We start from the raw sequence: 22,521 nt of genomic DNA, 5'->3' as shown, positions 1-22,521 counted from the left end.
GGCTTCTGGGAGTCGGTCTTCTTGTGGCCAGCTTCTGGGAGTCGGCCATCTTATGGTTATCTTCGGGAAGGTTTTTGAGGTCGGGTCGCCTTCCGGTAGTCGGCCTGTGAGATAGCCGACCAGGGGAAGGCGGCCCTGTGTTTTGGATGCTTGAAGGCCCGATCGGCCTGATAATTTTTCAAAGAGCCAGGGGGAGTCGGTTAGGCTACCCGTGGCCATTTACTCCGACATAGATGTTTCTATGTTATCTAACCTTGTTTACTCAGGTTCATCTCTTCCAAAGCCAGCTCAAGACCACAAGGTAAGTATATGCATCACACTCATGTGCATGATGATCTCTTGTTGATGTACATATTATTTGCAAGAAGGTCTCATGAACATGAAGGTACATTTCCTATATTCACCCCATTTGATCTGATGCATATAACCAAGATACATGTAACTCATTGCTTGCTGTTATGCATGCACATGCTCTTATATTCTATATTTACATGATTACATAAATGTAGGGGGAGCCTATGCATGTTACATGTCTTTCCAAAGCTTTACTTGTCATTCTCCATATATTTATCTAAAACTTTGATGTATGTTGTCATCAATTACCAAAAAGGGGAGATTGAAAGCACAAGTGCTCCCTGGGTGATTTTGGTAATTAATGTCAACATATCTCTTGTTGGACTAATATTTTCATCAAGTATATTTCAGCTGAGTTCAACACTGGAGTGACATGGACAAGAGGATGTGGAACCCCTTCAAGATGCTAAGGACAGAAGATTGGCAAAAGCTCAAAAGCTCAAGACTCTACATTTTCATTTTAGTGATCCAAGATCACATTGAGTCCATAGGAAAGCCAATACTATTAAAAGGGGATGAGGTGTTGCTTAATGGCTTGCATGCTCAAAGTGCTTAGTGATACGCTCCAAAGCCCTCAACCACTTTATCATATCCACATATGTCCCAAACCTAAAGTCAAACTCGGTGCCACCGATTTGCTCTATCTGGTGCCACCGAGTTCACTTAACATAGCCACTGCCAGAAAACCCTAATCAGTTCGGTCTCACCAAGATGGGCTTGCAAACTCTCTGTTGCCTGTTGCAACTATTTCGGTCTCACCGAGATATCCAATCGGTCCCACCGAGTTTGCTTGACCAACTCTCTGTTTTGCTCATTACCTAAATCGGTCTCACCGAGTTTGTGTAATCGGTCAAACCGAGTTGAGGTTTTACCCTAACCCTAGCACATCGGTCCCACCGAGTTGATCATATCGGTCCCACCGAAAAGCCTAACATTCTCATTTTGAACTAAATCGGTCTAACCGAGTTTCAGTATTCGGTCCCACCGAGTTTGTTAAATTGTGTGTAATGGCTAGATTTTGTGTGGAGGCTATATATACCCCTCTACCCTTCCTTCGTTCGTGGAGAGAGCCATCAGAACGTGCCTACACTTCCACCATTCATTTTCTGATTGAGAACCACCTACTCATGTGTTGAGACCAAGATATTCCAATCCAACCACAAGAATCTTGATCTCTAGCCTTCCCCAAGTTGCTTTCCACTCAAATCATCTTTCCACCAAATCCAAATCTCTGAGAGAGAGTTGAGTGTTGGGGAGACTATCATTTGAAGCACAAGAGCAAGGAATTCATCATCAACACACCATCTATTACCTTTTGGAGAGTGGTGTCTCCTAGATTGGATAGGTGTCACTTGGGAGCCTCCGTCAAGATTGTGGAGTTGAACCAAGGAGTTTGTACGGGCAAGGAGGTCGTCTAGTTCGTCAAGATCTACCCTAGTGAGGCAAGTCCTTCGTGGGCGATGGCCATGGTGGGATAGACAAGGTTGCTTCTTCATGGACCCTTCGTGGGTGGAGCTCTTCGTGGACTCGCGCAACCGTTACCCTTCGTGGGTTGAAGTCTCCATCAACGTGGATGTATGATAGCACCACCTATCGGAACCACAGAAAAAATCTTCGTGTCTCCAATTGCGTTTGCACACTCCAATCCCATCCCTTTACATTCTTGCAAGTTGCATGCTTTACTTTCCGCTGCTCATATACTCTTGCCATGCTTGCTTGAAATGAATTGTGAATGTTTAAACTTGTGCTAAAACTCCACCTTAACTTGAAGAAAAAGTTCTACTTTTCCTTGTTGTGGGTCTAATCACCCCCCTCTAGACACCTCTTCTCGATCCTTTCAGTAAAAAATCCTTGTCTCCTCTGGCTCCACTCTTGGTTATCTCTTACCTTTACTTGTGCAAGCTTATATTGTGTTGTATCCCTTGCTTGCTTGTGTGCTTGTTGTTGTTGCATCATACAGGTTGCTCACCTAGTTGCATATCTAGACAACCTTTTTGATGCAAAGTTTAATTTGGTAAAGAAAAGCTAAAAATTGTTAGTTGCCTATTCACCCCCCTCTAGTCAACCATATCGATCCTTTCAACGGGATTGTGAGCAATCTTAATAGCACTTTCATTATCACAAAGCAATGGAACATGTTTCACAAATATCCCATAGTCCTTAAGAGTTTGGGTCATCCAAAGTAATTGAGCACAACATGAACCGGCGATAATGTATTATGCTTCCGTGGTAGATAAGGATACCGAGTTTTGTTTCTTGGAGGACGAAGAAACAAGAGATCTACCAAGAAATTGAAAAGTACCCGAAGTGGACTTTCTATCAACCTTGTCACCGGCATAGTCCGAGTCGGAGTAGCCAACAAGATCAAAAGAAGACCTCTTAGGATACCAAATGCCAAGTTTGGTGTATGAATTAAGTATCTCACTATCCTTTTCACGGCCTTAAGATGACATTCCTTAGGGCCCACTTGATATCGTGCACACATGCACACACTTAGCATAATATCGGGATGAGAGGCACATAGATATAAAAATGAATCAATCATAGAGCGGTAAACCTTTTGGTCAACCGTTTTGCCATCCTTAGTCAAGTCAAGATGTACACTTGTAGGCATGGGTGTTTTCATACCTTCGCTTTCTTGCATGTTGAACTTCTTCAATACGTCCTTGGTATACTTTGTTTGGGAAACAAAGGTACCCTGCTTAGTTTTCTTGATTTGCAAACCAAGAAAGAACTTGAGTTCACTCATCATAGACATCTCAAACTTCTCCGACATTAGCCTTCCAAACTTCTCACTAAAATGTGGGTTAGTAGATCCAAATATGATATCATCCACATAAATTTGGCACACAAATAATTCACCATTAACCCTTTTAGAAAAAGTGTAGAATCAATTTTTCCAATCTCAAAGCCTTTTTCAATAAGGAACTTAGTCAAGCATTTATACCACACTCTAGGAGCTTGTTTAAGACCATAAAGAGCTTTGTGAAGTTTGTAAACATGATCGGGTTTCTTAGGATTAACAAAGTTGGGAGGTTGTTTAACATAAACTTCCTCCTCAATTTCACCATTTTGAAAAGAACTTTTAATGTCCATTTGATACAATGTAATATCATGGTGATTGGCATTAGCAAGTAAGATGCGAATGGACTCAAGTCTAGCAACGGGGGCATATGTCTCACCATAGTCAATACCTTCGACTTGAGTGTAGCCTTGGGCGACGAGACGGGCCTTGTTGCGTACAACTTGTCCATCTTCATCTTGCTTATTCCGAAACACCCATTTGGTTCCAATGACATTTTGGTTGTTGTTCGACTTCTCTACCAATGTCCACACTTGGTTCCTCTCGAAATTGTGTAGCTCTTCGTGCATGGCGTTCACACAATTCGGATCATCAAGCACTTCTTCAACCTTCATAGGTTCAATACTAGAGATGAATGAATAATGTTCACAAAAATTAGCCAAATGAGTTTTAGAGCGAGTAATTCTCCCGGTTTGGATATCATCAAAGATTTGTTCGACGGGATGGTCTCTTGAAACTCTTGCTCTAACTCATGAGAGCTTTTGTTTGGGTCAGGGTGGAACATCTTCTTCATCATCTTATTCTTCCTCTTGGCCTTCTTCATTGTTGGTGTTGTTGTTCTCTTATGGAGGTGGGGAAGGAGGTTGTTGAGGTTCATCTTGGTGTACTTCCTCGTTTCCTTCATCTTGGCATGTTCCACTTGTGGATGCCTCCAAGTCGACTTGTGGTTCACCTTGTCATGAAGATGAGGCTTCCACCTGAATGGACGAGGTACTCTCCTTCAACTCCGTTGGGCGAATCTTGCCAATAGACAAGTCTTGGATAGCTTTCAAAGGGTCTTTGCCTCCTACATCAATTGGCAATTGCTCTACTTGCGAGCTGTGAGATTCATCAAACTTCACATCTACCGTCTCTTCAACCTTTCGGCTGAAATTGTTGTAGACATGGTAAGTGTGAGAGTTTGAGCCGTAACCGAGTAGGAAACCTTCATGAGATTTAGGAGCAAATCTCGAACGATGATGCTCATCAAGAATATAGCACTTTCAGCCGAATACTCGAAAGTATCTAACTTGGGGTTTGTTATAGGTGAGAAGCTCGTATGCCATCTTGCCGAGTAGCTTGTGAAGATATAGACGATTTGTTGCATGACAAGCTGTCTCAACCACTTCCACCCAAAAGTGTTTTGGCGTGTTGTACTCATCAAACATCGTTCTCGCCATCTCAATAAGAGTCTAGTTCTTCCTCTCAACAAGTCAATTTTGTTGAGGTGTGTACGTAGCCGAGAACTCATGTGAAATCCCTTCTTCGTCAAGAAAGGTGTCCTCATTGGCATTCTTAAACTCTGTTCCGTTGTCGCTGCGAACCTTCTTGATCTTCACTTCAATTTGATTTTGGGCCTTCCTAGCGAAGTTCTTGAAGATCTTTTGGACCTCTGATTTATCATCAAGAAAGAACACTCACGTAAATCTTCAAAAGTCATCGACAGTGACTAAACTGAACGAGTTACCACCGACACTTTTGTAGGCGTTAGGTGTCGGTGTCAAAATCGGCAGATCTCGGGCAGGGGGTCCTGAACTGTGCGTCTAAGGTTAAAAGGTAACAGGAGACAGGGACATGATGTTTACCCAGGTTTGGGCCCTCTCGACAGAGGTAATACCCTACTTCCTGCTTGATTGCCTTTGATGAATATAGGGTTACAAGAATTGATCTACCTCGAGATCGTAATGGCTAAACCCTAGATATCTAGCCTGTATGGTTGTGATTGCCTCTACACACTAAACCCTCCGGTTTATATAGACACTAGAGGGGCCTAGGGTTGTATAGAGTCGGTTTATAGAGAAAGGAATCTTCATACCCGAACGCCAAGCTTGCCATCCACGCAAAGGAGAGTCCCATCCGGACACGGGGGAAAGCCTTCTATCTTGTATCTTTGCGGCCCATTAGTCTGGCCCATGTCACATAGCCCGGACGCCCAAGGACCCCCTAATCCAGGACTCCCTCAGTAGCCCCTGAACCAGACTTCAATGACGATGTGTCCGGCGTGCAGATTGTCTTTGGCATTGCAAGGCGGGTTCCTCCTCCGAATACTTCAACGCAGTTGATCAACAAGAACTATGTCCGGATCTGTTTAATAGTCACAACCTCACTGCCACAAAGGCACAATACTTAATCAAAAAACATGATATGTCTTCACTGATAGTTTTGTTGGCAAGACGTTACGTCTGGCCTCTTTATTATTTTGAATCGCTTTTCAATCTCCCGTTTCGTGTTTCGAGACGCAGCCTCCGGTGAAACGTCTTGTCAAAGAAGAGATCGTGTCCCCTTATCACGGGATTCTCATCAATACGGGTTTGGGTAATCCAACCATGCCGTCCGCACGACCCCTTGGGAATAGGCGAGTTTTCAGGCTCGTGGGGGGGACGCTCTATATTCACTGCCTTTATAAGGAGATAAGAATCCACCTTTTCACCCCACGCCTTCTTCTTCCTCAGCCCATCCGCCCTGGAGCTCCAGCACCCAAGCTTCAATCCCTTCCGTCCCAAGAAAACACTCTAGCCATGTCCGGATCTGGAGCGCAGGGCAAGTGGATGGCCTCCTCCGTCACGGAGGAGAACATCAAGGAGCTCCGGGAAGCGGGGTACTTAGCCAAGGAAATCGCCCACCGGCTTTCGGCCAAGAAGCAGACCGTCCCTACTCCGGAGCCCAATGAGAGGGTAGTATTTATCCCTCATTTCCTTTGCGGATTAGGGTTTCCCCTCCATCCTTTCATCCACGGCCTTATGTTTTACTACGGGCTAGATTTCCATGATCTAGCCCCGAATTCCTTCCTCAACATTTCGGCGTCATCGTCGTGTGTGAGGCATTCCTCCGCATCCCTCCCGACTTCGGCCTATGGCTCAAGGTCTTCAATGTGAAGCCAAAAGTGGTGGATGGTCAACACGCGGAGTGCGGCGGCGCCATGGTGAGCAAGCTCCCCAACGTCACTTGGCCCAAATGCACCTTTGTGGAGACCGTGAAGGGGTGGCAGCAAGAGTGGTTCTACGTCACGGAACCACGCGACTCCACATGGGCCGCTCCTCCCGAGTTCAAGTCCAGGCCTCCATTGTGGCTGACATCCTAGCTCAAGAAGGGCCTGGACTGAGCATCATCCGACGAGGTGACGACGCTGCAGAAGCGCATCAAGAGTATGGCAGACAAGAATACCAGTTTTGCCAACGTGATCCAAGTAATGCTCTTTCACCAGATTCTCCCCTGCCAAGGCCAGACTCAACACATGTGGGAGTTCGACCCGGCCGGTCCCCGGACCCTGCAGTGGTTCTTCGGCACGAATCACGAAGACATGTGGAAGCTGCTATTCAAGACCCAAAAGACGTGGCCGAAAACCACCGATGACCTCGGCCTCGACTGTACTCACGCAGCATCTCCCGTAAGTTTTACAATAGCTTTACTATTTGTAAATCCAAGGGGCATACTAAGCTTTCCATTCTTCCCACAGGGCTGCACAAAGAAGGCGGAGTGGATTCATTGTCCGGCTCCGCTACCCGAAGACCTAGCCATCCCTCTGTTAACGAGGATGCTAGTTCCGACGCCATATCAGGCGCCGGGAAAGAAGGCCAAGAAGAAGGGCAAGGAGGCCAAAAGTGGCCTTCGCCGTAAAGGTGCTTCGGACGTAGTGTCCGAAGACACCGAGACTCACTCCTCCCCTGACGAAGATGAAGGGGAGGAGGAAAAGAGTAATTCTCCCCTTACGGGGGGAAAGAAGAAAAGGGGGGCTTCCGCGGATCTGGAGGCAGAGGCGTCCAAGAAAGGGAGAATCTCCCTCACAGATGACTCCGAATCAGACACCGATGATTGTCTCCCGAGGCCGAAGCCCCTGGCTGGATCGTAAGTACCCTAAAGGCACTTGTATGTATATATCTATCGGTTTTCCGCCTTGTGATTTTAATATACTGAATTACATGCTGCAGTCCGGCTCGCGTCCTCCCCCAGCAGTCCTCATCTCCGGGGAATTTGCTGGATCCGAACGTGATGGATAGCAGGTCGCCTCCGCCGGCCTCCTCCCCCAAGGCTATGGACAATGCCGAAGTGTTGTCCCGAAGGACCCTTCCGGGTCAGGGAGAGGTGCGGGAAGCCATCGAGGTGGCGCCAGAGGGTGATACCTTTGCTGCCGGAAACATGGGGGCACCGACCCCCATGGAGAGTGGCGACGGGGGCCATGCCCAATTCGGCCCCCAACCGGACATTATTCCGGAGACCCATACGGCTCCGGAATCAGGTAAGCAGCCTCCTTCAAAAGAAAGGGGGCACCAACTCTACCGGCGACCTCTGTCAATCCGGAGGCGCCGGATACTCTAGTGGAAGCGCTTTGAAGCGTTTCCATTATGGAGGAACACGGTATCCTTATGGGTACGGTGGTTGAGAGGGTTCGGTCCACTAAAAGCGGATTGAACGAGTCTTGTGCTAGGCCTTCTGACAGGCTTTGAGGTATGTGATGTAATATTTAAGCTATGTACAAGGAATGCCTGTGTATAGATAGTAGCCCCTGAGACTCTGTTCGGTGTTCCCGAAGAAAGGCCGGACAAAGGATCGAATAGTTTTCGCAGGAGACTAACATATATGTCTATTTGAACAAACAGGCTTCGATGCTAGCGGCAACCTCCCATGCCGCCGAAGTCTCCGAACTAAAGCGGAGGTTGGAGCGGGCTGATGAAGAGCTCAGCCGTGCCAACAAACAACTGGAGGACAAGCAAGGTATGCAATACCTATTCATATCTAAAATGATATGAGTTGTTGTGTTTTCTTGCTGATCGTGTTGTTATGATGCTCATAGGCGATGCGTCTGAGGTCCAAACCCTCAAGAATGCGCTGGCCGAAGCCCAGAAGAAGGCGGAAGAGGAATGGACCGCCTGCCAAAAACACGAATCAAGGGTGGAGGAAGTCCAGCAAGAGCTCAGGGACGCCATAAGTAAATGTGAGTCCTTGGAGCGCAAGGTTACATATCGAGATTCCGAACTTGCTAAGGCCCTCCAAAGCGCACAGGAGGCCCGGGCTGAGGCCCAGGGCGCCCTCCGGGAGATCCAAGAGGCGAAACAGATCGCGGCGGGTAAGGCCTTTAATATGCAGAGCAAATTTGTGAGGAGAAGGTACATCTTACTGACCCGGGTTTGGAGTTCTCCAGGAGCGTTTGCGGATCTGCCCCGGAGTGTTGCTGATGCTGCGGAGTTCTTCCGAGCCGAAGAGGGGAGCTCAACGGAGACGCTGTTCTGGTCGCAATACCTTGCGCCAGAGCAACCAGTATCCCTCAGCGATCAGCTGAAACAGCTGACCGAACTGCATAGGATGGCTGGATTGGCTATGAAGGATTTTATAATCCGTCTATGGCCCGCTGAACCCATACCCAGCAGTTACTTCGGGCTCGTGAAGCGGCTGGTCAATGCCTGCCCCCAACTTGATGCTGTAAAGCGGTCGGACTGCATCAAAGGAGCGCGGATGGCCTTCGCCCGTGTCAAGGTGCAGTGGGCGAAGACGAACGCCGTCAAGCTCGCGACCGGGGGACCGCCCGCAGGTAAAGAGCACCGCACGCTGGAGCGGTATTTCAATGATGTCCTGGAAGGATCCCGCATTGTAGAGGGCCAGTGTTCGAAGGACATCATTTTTGAATGAATGTATCTATGTTGTCCAATCATGTATAATGCAACAAGACTTATATATGGTATGTTGCTTGCTTTATTTTAAAATGTTTCCTCCTGTGCGGCCGTTTACGATATCTGAGAGTTGTCCAGTCATCGGCTTCAAGCCCCACGTAGGTAATACGGTGGTGTTCGGGATAGCACATAAACACACTTGACCCAACGGCTTGGTCCATGAAGGAGGTGTTAGTGCGGCGAACCAGGCAATCGGACTATGTGGCTTTATCGCTCTCACTTAGCCATAGGAGTTTTACAATGGGAGTGTGGGCGCAGCCCCTAGTATTGTTCGATTATCCGAACTTGGGTGTTGTGGATGCCCGGCCGGGTGAAGGCCGGCCTATCGCGTAATGTGGAAAAACTCGCAAGAGATTTATACTTAGTCACCGAATAGCTGACCAGCTCTCGCCGCATCATGACAGTCAGTTTTCGGCTTTCTCTACTGAGGTGTTTGTCCGGATGAACCCGGAACACAATCGCAGTAGTTCTCCCTTTACTACCTTAGTCGAACAAGCGGAACGTCAGGCAGTAATCACAGGAGTCGGGCAACCCAACTATTGACCAAAGACATGATTCGGAGCCGATGCATATAATTCTATGTTCGGGACGCCAAGTTGTACTATGAAAGTGTTCGAACTTTATTTTATATTTAAGAAATGTACGTGGCTTAGTAGAGCCCCTGGCAATTTAAGTCGTACCGAGGTGTACATGACAATCGGACAAAAACAGGGACATACAGATTAAGAGGTAGGCCAGTACCGCATAGGTTGGGCTAGAAACTGTTTCCATTATAGTCTGATTGATATGTTAAAATGTATTGGTACAAATAGTGCGGTAAGCGACAAAACTATTTTACATGCCGAGGATAAGGGAAAGCTGTGTATGTGTCCTGAAAATGGATGAGGTGATCTTTAAAGACCCTTTAGGTACTCTGCCACGCGTCTATGCTACTTTTCTCCTTGGTGTATTGTCCTTCGAGAGGATCAACAATCGGTGTTTTCATGATAGGCCCCGAAAAGAGGCCTTGGTACCGTCGAAAAGGTGATGTGGGTTGTAAGGAACCTGGAAAAAATAAAAAGAAGAGAAAAAGGAAATATGAGTGTCCGGATAGGGTCTAGCCGTATTGTGGACTTTATCCTTATTATGCATCCATCCTTTTCCATGGTATCTTTAGTGCGTAATTATGTACGCATGGTACATATGCCACAATTTGGTAGGGGCTGAGATGGAGGCCGAATTGCTAATCGAGCTCCTGACGAGCTGGACTGTCGTACTGTGGGGTAATCCGGACTCGTTTGACAGTGTCCGGGGACTTGGCCGCCGATGTAATAGTTGGCTTGATAAGGCCGCCCTGTACTTCCGTTGCCAGGGCCGCGGTGTGCTCCTCAGTACGGAGGGAGCGTTCCATGTTTCCATTGACTGTTATAACACCACGTGGTCCGGGCATCTTGAGTTTGAGATAGGCATAGTGTGGGACCGCATTGAAGCGAGCGAACACGGTTCGTCCGAGCAGTGCATGGTAGCCACTGCGGAAGGGGACGATGTCGAAGATCAAGTCTTCGCTTCGGAAGTTGTCCGGTGAACCGAAGATGACCTCCAATGTGATTGAGCCCATGCAACGGGCCTCTACACCAGGTATTACTCCTTTAAAGGTAGTTTTAGTGGGCTTGACTCTTGACAGATCAATACCCATCTTGCAGACTTTGTCTTGATAGAGCAGGTTAAGGCTGCTACCACCGTCCATGAGGACTCGCGTAAGGTGGAATCCGTCAATGATTGGGTCGAGGACAAGTGCGGCCGAACCTCCGTGACGGATACTAGTCAGATGGTCCCTATGATCAAAGGTGATCGGACAGGCCGACCATGGGTTGAATTTTGGGGCGACTGGCTCTATCGCATAAACGTCCCTTAGCGCGCGCTTGCGCTCCCTCTTGGGGATATGAGTAATGTATATCGTATTCACTGTTTTGGCTTCGGGGGGAATTTCTTCTGTCCCCCTGTGTTCGGTGGATGAGGCTCCTCGTCATCGTCCTCGCTGGCGACCCTTTCTCCTTATGTTTGGTATTTAACTTACCGGCCTGTTTAAAGACCCAACAACTTCTGTTAGTATGATTGGCAGGCTTGTCGGGGGTGCCGTGAATCTGGCAGGGTCGATCGAGTATTCAGTCCAAGCTGGATGAGCCCTCTCTGTTTCTTTTGAATGTCTTCTTCCGCTGACCGGACTTGGAGCCACTAAATCCGGCGTTGACCGCCGTGTCTTTGGTATTGTCATTGTTGCTTCGACGCTTGTGTTTGTTGCGTCGGGGCCTGCCGTTGCTATTCCTGGCTTCGGAAGTGCCAGGTTCACTTGTACTATTACTGCTACGGGCTAGCCAGCTGTCTTCACCCGCGCAAAAGCGGGTCATGAGTGCTGTCAGGGCTACCATGGACTTTGGCTTCTCGAGGCCGAGGTGTCGGGCGAGCCATTCATTGTGAATGCTATGTTTAAAGGCCGCTAGGGCTTCGGCATCTCGACATTCGACAATCTGGTTCTTTTTAATGAGGAACCTAGTCCAGAATTTTCTGGCTGACTCTCCGGGCTGCTGGACTACATGACTGAGGTCATCAGCATCTGGGGGCCGGATATAGGTTCCTTGGAAGTTATCTCTAATGGCATCTTCCCAGCTTCCAATAGAGTTTTCTGGGAGGCTGTTTAACCAGTGCTGAGCTGGCCCCTTAAGTTTTAGGGGAAGGTATTTGATGGCATGTAGATCGTCACTGCGAGCCATGTGAATGTGGAGAAGAAAATATTCAATCCATAGTGCGGGATCTGTTGTGCCGTCATATGATTCAATGTTCATGGGTTTAAACCCTTCTGGGAACTGATGCTCCATTACCTCATTGGTGAAGCATAAAGAGTGTGCGGCACCTCTATATCGGGCCATGTCATGACACAGTTTGGATGAAGTCTGTATGCGGTTTTCGGCCCGGGTGTGGTTATGCTTGTCACGCCAGGCTTGATAGCCGTCTTCTCGCGCTGGGGCACGCCCCCGTGATACGTAGATTGATCTGGTCTGACCGCCTCTGTTTTCCAGGTCCTGTCTTAGGTCATAGGTGTATCCTGGAGCCGTTGTTTCTCCTCCTCTATGGCGAGGTGGTGTGGGCTGGTGTTCGGCTTGAGTAGCTGCCCTCTTCCGGCCACGTGGTGGTCGTTCGGGTCTGTCAACGGCATCACGCGTTGGCAGTATGGGCTCCAGGGCCTCATCGTCAAATTGGAGTAGCATCTTGCGCTCTGTATAGCTCTTCGTAGGGGGTTCAAGGCCGTATTCTTCGGCTGCTAGGACATTAATCCATCTGTCATTGAGCAGATCTTGATCAGCTTGAAGCTGCTACTGCTTCTTTTTCAGGCTCCTTGCAGTGGCTATTAGCCGGCACTTAAAGTGCTCTTGTTCAAGGGGTTCCCCAGGCACAATGAAGTCTTCGTCGCCGAGGCTCACGTCGTCCTCGGAGGGTGGTAGATAGTTGCTATCCTCCGAGTCTTCGTTTCCTGCTGGCTCGTCAGGGTCGACTTGCCCGTCCTCCCGACCATCCTATTCGGATGTTGGTTCGATGGGGGCTTCTTGGTCTTCGGCGTTCTCCGGATTATTATTATCTCCAGTGCCGGTATTGCTGTCTTTTCCACGATGCGATTTAGAGCAGTGCCGCTGACGTCGACGTTTTGGTGGTATCTCAGGAGGTTCATCCTCGACTGGATCCTTCTCATTATCGTCGTTGCCTTCTTTTGGTGTGTCCACTATGTACACGTCGTATGAGTAAGTGGCCGTCCAACGTCCGGTGAACGGCGGGTTTTGGGCCTCCTCCTCTCCGGCATCATCGTCCATACCATCGATGTCTTCGGAGGCGTAATCAAGCATGTCGGTTAAATCCTCGACAGTGGCTATGAAGTGGGTGGTGGGTGGGAAGTAATATTCCCTGCTTTCAACCCCTAGTCCAGGCTGGGCGCAATTCGGAAGCGATTTCTCTGTGATGGCGAGGGATCGCATTAAGTCTAAAGCCTCGTTTAAGAGCGAGGTTTGAACGGGGAAGCGAGAGTCCGTGGAGTAGGGCGGGACAGAAGTTCACTGGCCGAGCTTACATGATGCGGACTTCGAGGGTTTGGAGCTAGTGTCCGGAGAAGAGTCCGGCTTTATGATGGTTGCCGGTGACACTATCCCCTCCGGTTCTCCAGTGTTGAGCTCTATAGCCGCAGAGAGTCCGGCGGGCTCTAGACTCCCGTCTTCGGACCTGGTGACGCGCTTCTGATTTAAGGCCAAAGAGGTGGTTGGGGCCGCGAACCCTTGGAAGATCAAGTCTCCTCGGATATCAACGACATAGTTTAGATTTCCAAAACTGATCTGGTGACCAGGGGCGTAGCTGTCGATCTGCTCCAGGTGGCCAAGTGAGTTGGCCCGCAGTGCGAAGCCGCCAAATACAAATATCTGGCCGGGGAGAAAAATCTCCCTCACGACAGCATTGTTGTAGATGATTGATGGAGCCATCGAGCCTTTTGACGACGGCACAGTGGAAATCTCAATGAAAGCACCAATGTCGGTGTCAAAACCGGCAGATCTCGGGTAGGGGGTACCAAACTGTGCATCTAAGGATCGAAGGTAACAAGAGACAGGGACACGATGTTTACCCAGGTTCGGGCCCTCTCGACGAAGGTAATACCCTGCTTCCTTCTTGATTGCCTTTGATGAATATAGGGGTTAGAAGAGTTGATCTACCTCGAGATCGTAATGGCTAAACCCTAGATATCTAGCCTGTATGGTTGTGATTGCCTCTACGGACTAAACCCTCCAGTTTATATAGACACCGGAGGGGCCTAGGGTTGTACAGAGTCAGTTTATAGAGAAAGGAATCTTCATATCTGAATGCCAAGCTTGCCATCCACGCAAAGGAGAGTCCCATCCGGACACGGGGGAAAGCCTTCTATCTTGTATCTTCGCGACCAATTAGTCCAGCCCATGTCACATTGCTCGGACGCCCGAGGACCCCCTAATCCAGGACTCCCTCATTAGGACCAAAAGATCCATATGAAGCAGCTCGAGCGGTCTTCTCGTGGTCATGATGTTTTTCACGGGATGGCTTCCTCCAACCTGTTTTCCTGCTTGACAAGCACTTCAAAGTCTTTCCTTGTCAATTATAACATCTTTAACTCCAAGGATATGATCACCTTTAATAAGCTTATAAAGATTTCACATGCCCACGTGACCTAACCTTCTATGCCACAACTAACCTTTAGATGATTTAGCAATTAAGCAAGTTCTAGGTTGAGCCTTTTTAGTGAAATCAACAATGTATAGATCCCCTCTACGTATACCGGTAAAGACCATATTATGATTATCTCTTCGAAACACTTGGCAATCTACTTCAGTAAATAGGACGTTGAAACCGAAATTGGCTAGTCTAGATACGGAAAGTAAATTGTATCCAAGAGATTCAACGAGCATACCATTTTGGATGGAGCTATCATGTGAGATGGCCACCTTACCTAGGCCAACCACCTTACCCTTGGAGTTATCACCAAACGTGACATACTTTCGAGGGCCGTTGTTTTCAGCAAGCTCACGAAACATATCCTTGTCTCCAGTCATGTGATCAATACATCCACTATCAAGAACCTATTCCCTTGCTCCAGCCATGTAGCCGCGAAGGTTAGCCATAAGACCAAAGTGTCTCATAGACTCATCGAGATCAAAGTCACTATCATCATGCTCATCATAGTATCCATGTTCAACGTCGTCTTGTGATTGATCATCACCTAGAGAGGGTGATTCATAAGATGTATGACCATGGCAATGTGCATCCTTATGAATTCTAATGACTTGAGAGATAATGCTACTAATGACTCCAACATCTCCTTTGGCATGCATAAGGCCACGAAGATCAAATAGACAATCATCAAATTTAGGATCACTAGGTTTCATTTTATGAAAAGCTATGAACTTTTGAAGAATCACATCTAGATTTTTTAAGGAATAGTTTGGAAACCGTTCCTCAAGAAATCTCCGTATGGTGTAAGCACATTCAAGAGTAGGCAAGCAAACAATTGAATTTCTAGGCAATCCTCTAATGATAAGATTGATAGTCCTAAGATTACGAATCATGTCAAGAGACTCATCGGGGGTAGGATGCAGTGGATCAACAAGGGGCGTACAAGGGCTAGTAATGTACTTGTTTAAGAGATATTCATTGAAAATCTCAAGCATCTCATTTTTCCAAGCATTATAGAACTCTCCATCAAGCATAGGCACTCGACGTCTTAAACTCCCCATCGTAGACTCATCCATCTTCCTCCAATGGTGATTAAACCAAAGCAATGGAGACCAACGCTCTGATACCAATTGAAAGGATCGAGAAGAGGTGTCTAGAGGGGGGGTGATTAGACCCTCAACAAGCAAAAGTAGCAGTTTTTAAGTTCTTCAAGTTGAGGTGGATTTTTAGCACAAGTTTTAAGCATTCACAATACATTTCAAGCAAGCATGGCAAGAGTATATGAGCAGCGGAAAGTAACACATGCAAGTTGCAAGAAAGTAAATGGATGGGATTAGAGTGTGCAGACGCAATTGAAAACACGGAGATTTTTGGCGTGGTTTCGATAGGTGGTGCTATCGTACATCCACATTGGTGGAGACTTCAACCCATGAAGGGTAATGGTTGCACGAGTCCACGGAGGGCTCCACCCACGAAGGGTCCATGAAGAAGCAATCCGTCTATCCCACCATGGCCATCGCCCACGAAGGACTTGCCTCACTTGGGTAGATCTTCACGAAGTAGGCGATCACCTTGCCCTTACAAACTCCTTGGCTCAGCTCCACAATCTTGACGGAGGCTCCCAAGTGACACCTAACTAATCTACGAGACACCACTCTCCAAAAGGTAATAGATGGTGTGTTGATGATGAACTCCTTGCTCTTGTGCTTCAAATGATAGTCTCCCCAACACTCAACTCTCTCTCACAGATTTGGCTATGGTGGAAAGATGATTTGAGTGGAAAGCAACTTGGGGAAGGCTAGAGATCAAGATTCTTGTGGTTGAGTTGGAAAGTCTTGGTCTCAACACATGAGTAGGTGGTTCTCTCTCAGAAAATGAGTAGTGGAAGTGTAGGCACGCTCTGATGGCTCTCTCTTGAATAGAGAAGGGGGTGGAGGGGTATATATAGCCTCCACACAAAATCTAACCGTTACACACATTTGACCCAACTCGGTCAGACCGAATAGGTGAACTCGGTGAGACCGATTCAGTTCAAACTGTGAACGTTAGGATTATCGATGGGACCGACATGATCAACTTAGTGGGACAGATGTGCTAGGATTAAGGCAAAACCTCATCTCGGTGTGACCGATTGCATGAACTCAGTGGGACCTATTTCAGCAATGAGCAAACAAAGAGTTGGTCAGGCAAACTCGGTGGGACCGATAGCTTATTTAGGTGAGACCAAAATAATTGAAACAAATAACAAAGAGTTTGCAAGGCCATCTCGGTGAGACCGAGATCCTATCGGTGAGACCAAATCGGTTAGGGTTTCTGGCAGTGGCTATGTCAATGAACTCAGTGGCGCCGGATGAATCAAATCGGTGCGGCCGAGTTTGACTTTAGGATTTGGACATATTTGGAATTGAGAAAGTGGTTGAGGGCTTTGGAGCATATCACTAAGCATTTTGAGCAAGTAGACCATTAAGCAACACCTTATCCCCTTTTAATAGTATTGGCTTTCCCTATGGACTCAATGTGATCTTGGATCACTAAAATAGAAATGAAGAGTCTTGAGCTTTTGCCAATCTTTGTCCTTAGCATCTTGAAGGATTTCACGTCCTCTTGTCCATGCCACGCCTTTGTTGAACTTTATGAAATATGCTAGATGAAAATATTCGTCCAACAATTGATATGTTGACATTAATTACCAAAATCACCGAGGGAGCACTTGTGCTTTCATTGTGAGGTGGCTTTTTTAGGTCGAGAATTCCAGCTACTGGCATTCTCCCTCTTTGTGTAAACCTTGCATATTATGAGAGAAAAGGCATTATAATTACTCCATAAAGCATTACTATGCATAAAAACATTATAAATAACAGTAGGAAAACATGATGCAAAATGGACGTATCAACCATCACTTAGTCTTCTATGATTGCTAACACTCACAACATACATATGAGCAAAAAGTTTCAGTCGGACACATAGAAAAATAGGGGCTCATAGTTTCGCCTCCCAACTTATTCACCTCAAGGGTGATGTCAACAATAATAACTCATGATCACTCACATTCAACTAGATATATATGCCTAGATCTTTCCCCACCACATGGTGCTTGCAAAAAGAGAAAATAGAAAAAAGAATAGAGAAGAATACTTTGACTCTTGCATAAAAAGTAAATACATAAAAGTAAAAGATAGGCCCTTCGCAGAGGGAAGCAGAGGTGGTCATGCACTTTTTGGCTTGTATGCACAATCTGTTAATGCAAAAGAAGGTCATGTTGTATTGCCCCTCATGATAGCGACTTTTATTATGCGGTCCGTCACTTTTATTACTTTGCTATCACATGTTTGTACAACGCTTATTTTCCCTTACACTAAAAGATCAAACACATTTAGGAGCAATTTTTATTGCCTTTTTGCATCGATGACAACTTACTTGAAGGAACTTACTCAATCCATATGTAAGTATGGTGGACTCTCAAAACATGAATTTGGGTTTAAGGGCTTCAGATGCACAAGTAGTATCTCTACTTAGTGCAGAATTTTGGCTAGTAAAGGTATTGAGAAAGCACCACATGTTGAAGGATCTATGACAATATAACTTCTATGTGAATATGAACAAACATAAATCATTATGTTGTCTTCCAACATCAACAATTTGGCATAAAATATTTAATGGGGGCTCACAATCATAAAAGATGTCCGAGATAGTATATTTGCATGTGAATCTTCTCTTCCCTTATTAATTCTTTCATGAGTTGCATCATTGACCAACGGTATGTTTGTCAACTTTCAATAAATTTTACCACTTATACTTTTCCTTATGTGATGTCATTACGTACCATAATATTAGCATATGGTCCTTTTCATTATTTCCCTTTATTTTGATTGGAACATAAGAGTAAAGAAGCAAAAACTCAAACTAAACTTTATTATATAACACTCACTCGATTACATAGATAGATAGATCACGAAACTAGCACTCGAAAATAGAACATACTAAACTTTTATTCAACTAAATCACGAAATAACTAAGGATCGAACTAAGATAGGTAAAGGAAATAAAAATGATGGTGATACGATACCGGGGCATCTCCCCCAAGCTTGGCACAAGCCAAGGGGAGTGCCCATACCCGTGTACTCAAGTCTCCTTCTTTGGTGATGATGGTGATGGTGATGGAGTGGTAGAGGCAGACTGATACGTCTCCGTCATATCTGATGTCTACTACACAACTTGTTCTTGTAGACTCGTGTTGGGCCTCCAAGCACAGAGTTTTGTAGGACAGTAGCAATTTCGCTCAAGTGGATGACCTAAGGTTTATCAATCTGTGGGAGGCATAGGATGAAGATGGTCTCTCTCAAACAACCCTGCAACGAAATAACAAAAAGTCTCTTGTGTCCCCAACACACCAAATACAATGGTAATTTGTATAGGTGCACTAGTTCGGCGAAGAGATGGTAATAAAAGCGTAGTAATGATAGTAGATATTGATTTTTGTAATAGTATACCCCATTATCACCACGGGTATTCATAGCAAGACATACATCAAGTGTTCTCAAATCCATAAAAGTATTCAATCCGATAAGAACAAAATCTCAAAGGGAAAACTCAATTTAATCACAACAAGATAGAGAGGGGAAAACACCATATGATCCAACTATATTAACAAAGTCTACGATACATCAAGATTGTGCCATCTCAAGAACACAAGAGAGAGAGAGATTAAACACATAGCTACTGGTACAAACCCTCAGCCCCGAGGGTGGACTACTCCCTCCTCATCATGGTGGCCATAGGGATGATGAAGATGGCCACCGGTGATGATTTCCCCCTCCGGCGGAGTGCCGGAACGGGGTCTAGATTGGTTTTTCGTGGCTACAAAGGCTTGCGGCGGTGGAACTTCTGATCTATCGACTCCCCTAAGTTTTTTGGAATATTTGGGAATTTATAGGGCGAAGAGGCGGTGCGGGAGTCCACCGAGGTGGGCACAACCCCCCAGGGTGCGCCTGGGCCCCCAGGCGCACCCAGGTGGGATGTGCCCCCCTCAGGGCACCCCCCTAGTACTTCTTTGGCCCAAGTTGTGTCTTCTGGCCCATAAAAATTCTCCAAAAAGTTTCGCTGCGTTTGGACTCTGTTTGGTATTGATTTTCTGCGATGTAAAAAACAAGCAAAAAATAGCAACTGACACTGGGCAATATGTCAATAGGTTAGTCCCAAAAATGATATAAAGTTGCTATAAAATGATTGTAAAACATCCAAAAATGATAATATAACAACATGAATACTTCATAAATTATAGATACATTGGAGACGTATCAGCATCCCCAAGCTTAATTCCTACTTGTCCTCGAGTAGGTAAATGATAAAAGAAATAATTTATGAAGTGTGAATGCTAGCAAGGTGCATAAGTTTGATCGATGATAATTTCAATCACTTTTCCTATCATCATAACAACAACTCTTTATCATAAAACTCATCATGTTAAAGTAGCAACCAATTCACATGTCAAGGTTCAAACAATGAATTCTCTTGAAACTCATCAACAACCTATATTCTTAGTCACCAAACAATTGCAGTTCAACTTATTCAACAGAGTCTAAGTAAGAGCTCCACATACTCAATCATCATATAGTCTTCTATGATTGCTAGTACTCAAAGCATATTCTTAGAACAAATGGCATCCATCGAACACAGAGAAATATAGGGGCTTAATGTTTCGGCTCCCAACTCATTTATCATAGAGATAATTGTCAACAATAATAATTCGTGATCAAATATATTTGACTGGTCATATGTGCCTAGATCTTTCCCCGCCACATGATGCTTGCCAACTAGAGAACAATTGAGGTTGAAATGAGAATGCATACTATTGACTCATGCATAAAGGTAAATACTGAAAATTAAAAGATAGGCCCTTCGCGGAGGGAAGCAGAGTTTGTCATGCGCTTTTTATTTGGATGCCCAAGCTCTTAATGCAAAGGAACATCACGTTATATTGCCCCTTATGATAGCAACCTTTATTATGTAGTCTATCGCTTTTATTACTTTGCCATCACAAGTTTGTACAACGCTCAGTTTTCCCTTACAATAAAAGATCAAACATATTTAGGAGCAATTTTTATTGCTTTATGCACCGATGACAACTTACTTGAAGGATCTTATTCAATCCATAGGTAGGTATGGTGGGCACTCATGGCAATAAACTGGGTTTAAGGGTTTTTGGATGCACAAGTAGCATCTCTACTTAGTACAAATTTTTGGCTAGCAAAAGATCCTAGGCAAACACCACATGTTGGAGGATCCATGACAATATAACTTCTATGCAAATATACACAACCATAACTCATTATGTTGTCTTCCTTGTCCAACTTCAACTAATTTTCTCAAGTTTGAAAATAATTAATGGGTATTCACAATCATAGAAGATATCCAAGATAATATATTTACATGTGAAAGTTCTCTTCCTTATACTAATCATTCATGAATTGCTCGTATGACCAATATTGTGATTGTCAAGCTTCAAAAGATTTCACTTTCTAAACCCAATGTGAAGCTACTACTAGGCATGATATGAACATAATTTCAAATTCATGGTATTATATTCATTGAACAATTTACTCTTAGGATATAAGTGAAGCACAAGAGTAAATGACAAATTACTCCAAAAAGATATAAGTGAAGATCAAGCGAGTACTTAAGTAAATGGGTAGTTATTTGAGGACTCTCTTTTATTAAAAAAAAACTTTCAAAACTAAGTATCTTATTAAAATAGATAGCTAAACAAAACAAAATGACATTCCAAGAATAGCACACATCATGTGAAGAAGCAAAAACTTAGGCTCAACCGATACTAACCGATAATTGTTGAATAAGAAAGGTGGGATGCCTACCGGGGCATCCCCAAGCTTAAATGCTTGAGATTTCTTGGAATGTTATCTTGGGATGCCTTGGGCATCCCCAAGCTTGAGCTTTTGTGTCTCCTTAATTCCCTTTGTATCATGGTTTCCCTAAATCTTAAAAACTTCATCCACACAAAACTCAACAAGAACTCGTTAGATAAGCTAGTATAAATCAATGCAAAACCCTTATCATTCTCTACTGTAGCAAATCACTAAAATTATTATTTAACATTGCGTACTAAATGCCTCTGCATATTTAATACTCCTATCCCCAAACAGTATCATTAAACAAGCAAACGTATGCAAAGAATACGAACATAACAACAATCTGTCAAAACAATACCGTCTGTAAAGAATGCAAGAATATTCATACTTCTGTAACTCCAAAAGATTTGAAAATTTACCACACTGTAGAAAATTTATCATAGCTTATTGTGCAAAAAATATCAACATTTTGTCACCTTCTGACTTTTCTCGGGAATTTTTGCAACAACGCTAAACTTTCTGTTTTGAAACAACAACAAATAGACTTGCAAAATAAGCATGGTAAAGGATATCCTTGAGTTTTTTTATTGAAATAAAAGATGAAAAACATTATTCTAAATAGCATCAAGCAAATACAAATAAAATAAAATGATGCTCCAAGTAAAACTCATATCATGTGACAAATGAAAATATAGTTCCAAGCTTAGTGTCTTGGATCTTCCTTGGATATTATCTTGGGGGTGCCTTGGGCATCCCCAAGCTTAGGGTCGTGTCACTCCTTATTCCCCTCATGTCGATATCTCACCCAAAACTTGAAAACTTCAATCACACAAAACTTAACGGAACTTCATGAGATAGGTTTGCATGATAAAGAGCAAACCATTCACTTTGATACTGTCAAAGACAAGATTCGTAATTGTTCTCACACAATACCTACTATACCTTATCATTTCCACAATTTATATTGAGAAATATAAGCCATAGAAACTAGGAAGCAAGCAAACTATGCATTGAAAACAGAATCTGTCAAAAACAGAACAGTCTGTAATGATCTGGACAACTACCATACTTCTACTACTCCAAAATTTCTGAAATTTTTGGAAAACTTAAATAATTTGTATATCAATCATTTGTAAAAAATTCAGAATTTTATCGCGTTCCAGTGAATTTAAACAATTCTTTTACTGGAAGCAAAAGTTTCTATTTTTGCACAGAATCAAGTCAACTATCATCCACACTATCCCAAAGGCTTTACTTGGCACTTTATTGAAACAAAAGCTATAAAACATGATTACTACAGTAGCTTAATCATGTGAACACACAAAAACAATAGGTAAAAGTGTTGGGTTGTCTCCCA

This window comes from Aegilops tauschii, chromosome 4 (assembly GCF_002575655.3).
Source record: "Aegilops tauschii subsp. strangulata cultivar AL8/78 chromosome 4, Aet v6.0, whole genome shotgun sequence".
Lineage (NCBI taxonomy): Eukaryota > Viridiplantae > Streptophyta > Magnoliopsida > Poales > Poaceae > Aegilops > Aegilops tauschii.
The sequence above is the reverse complement of the archived record's forward strand: the minus strand, read 5'-3'. Positions refer to the sequence as shown.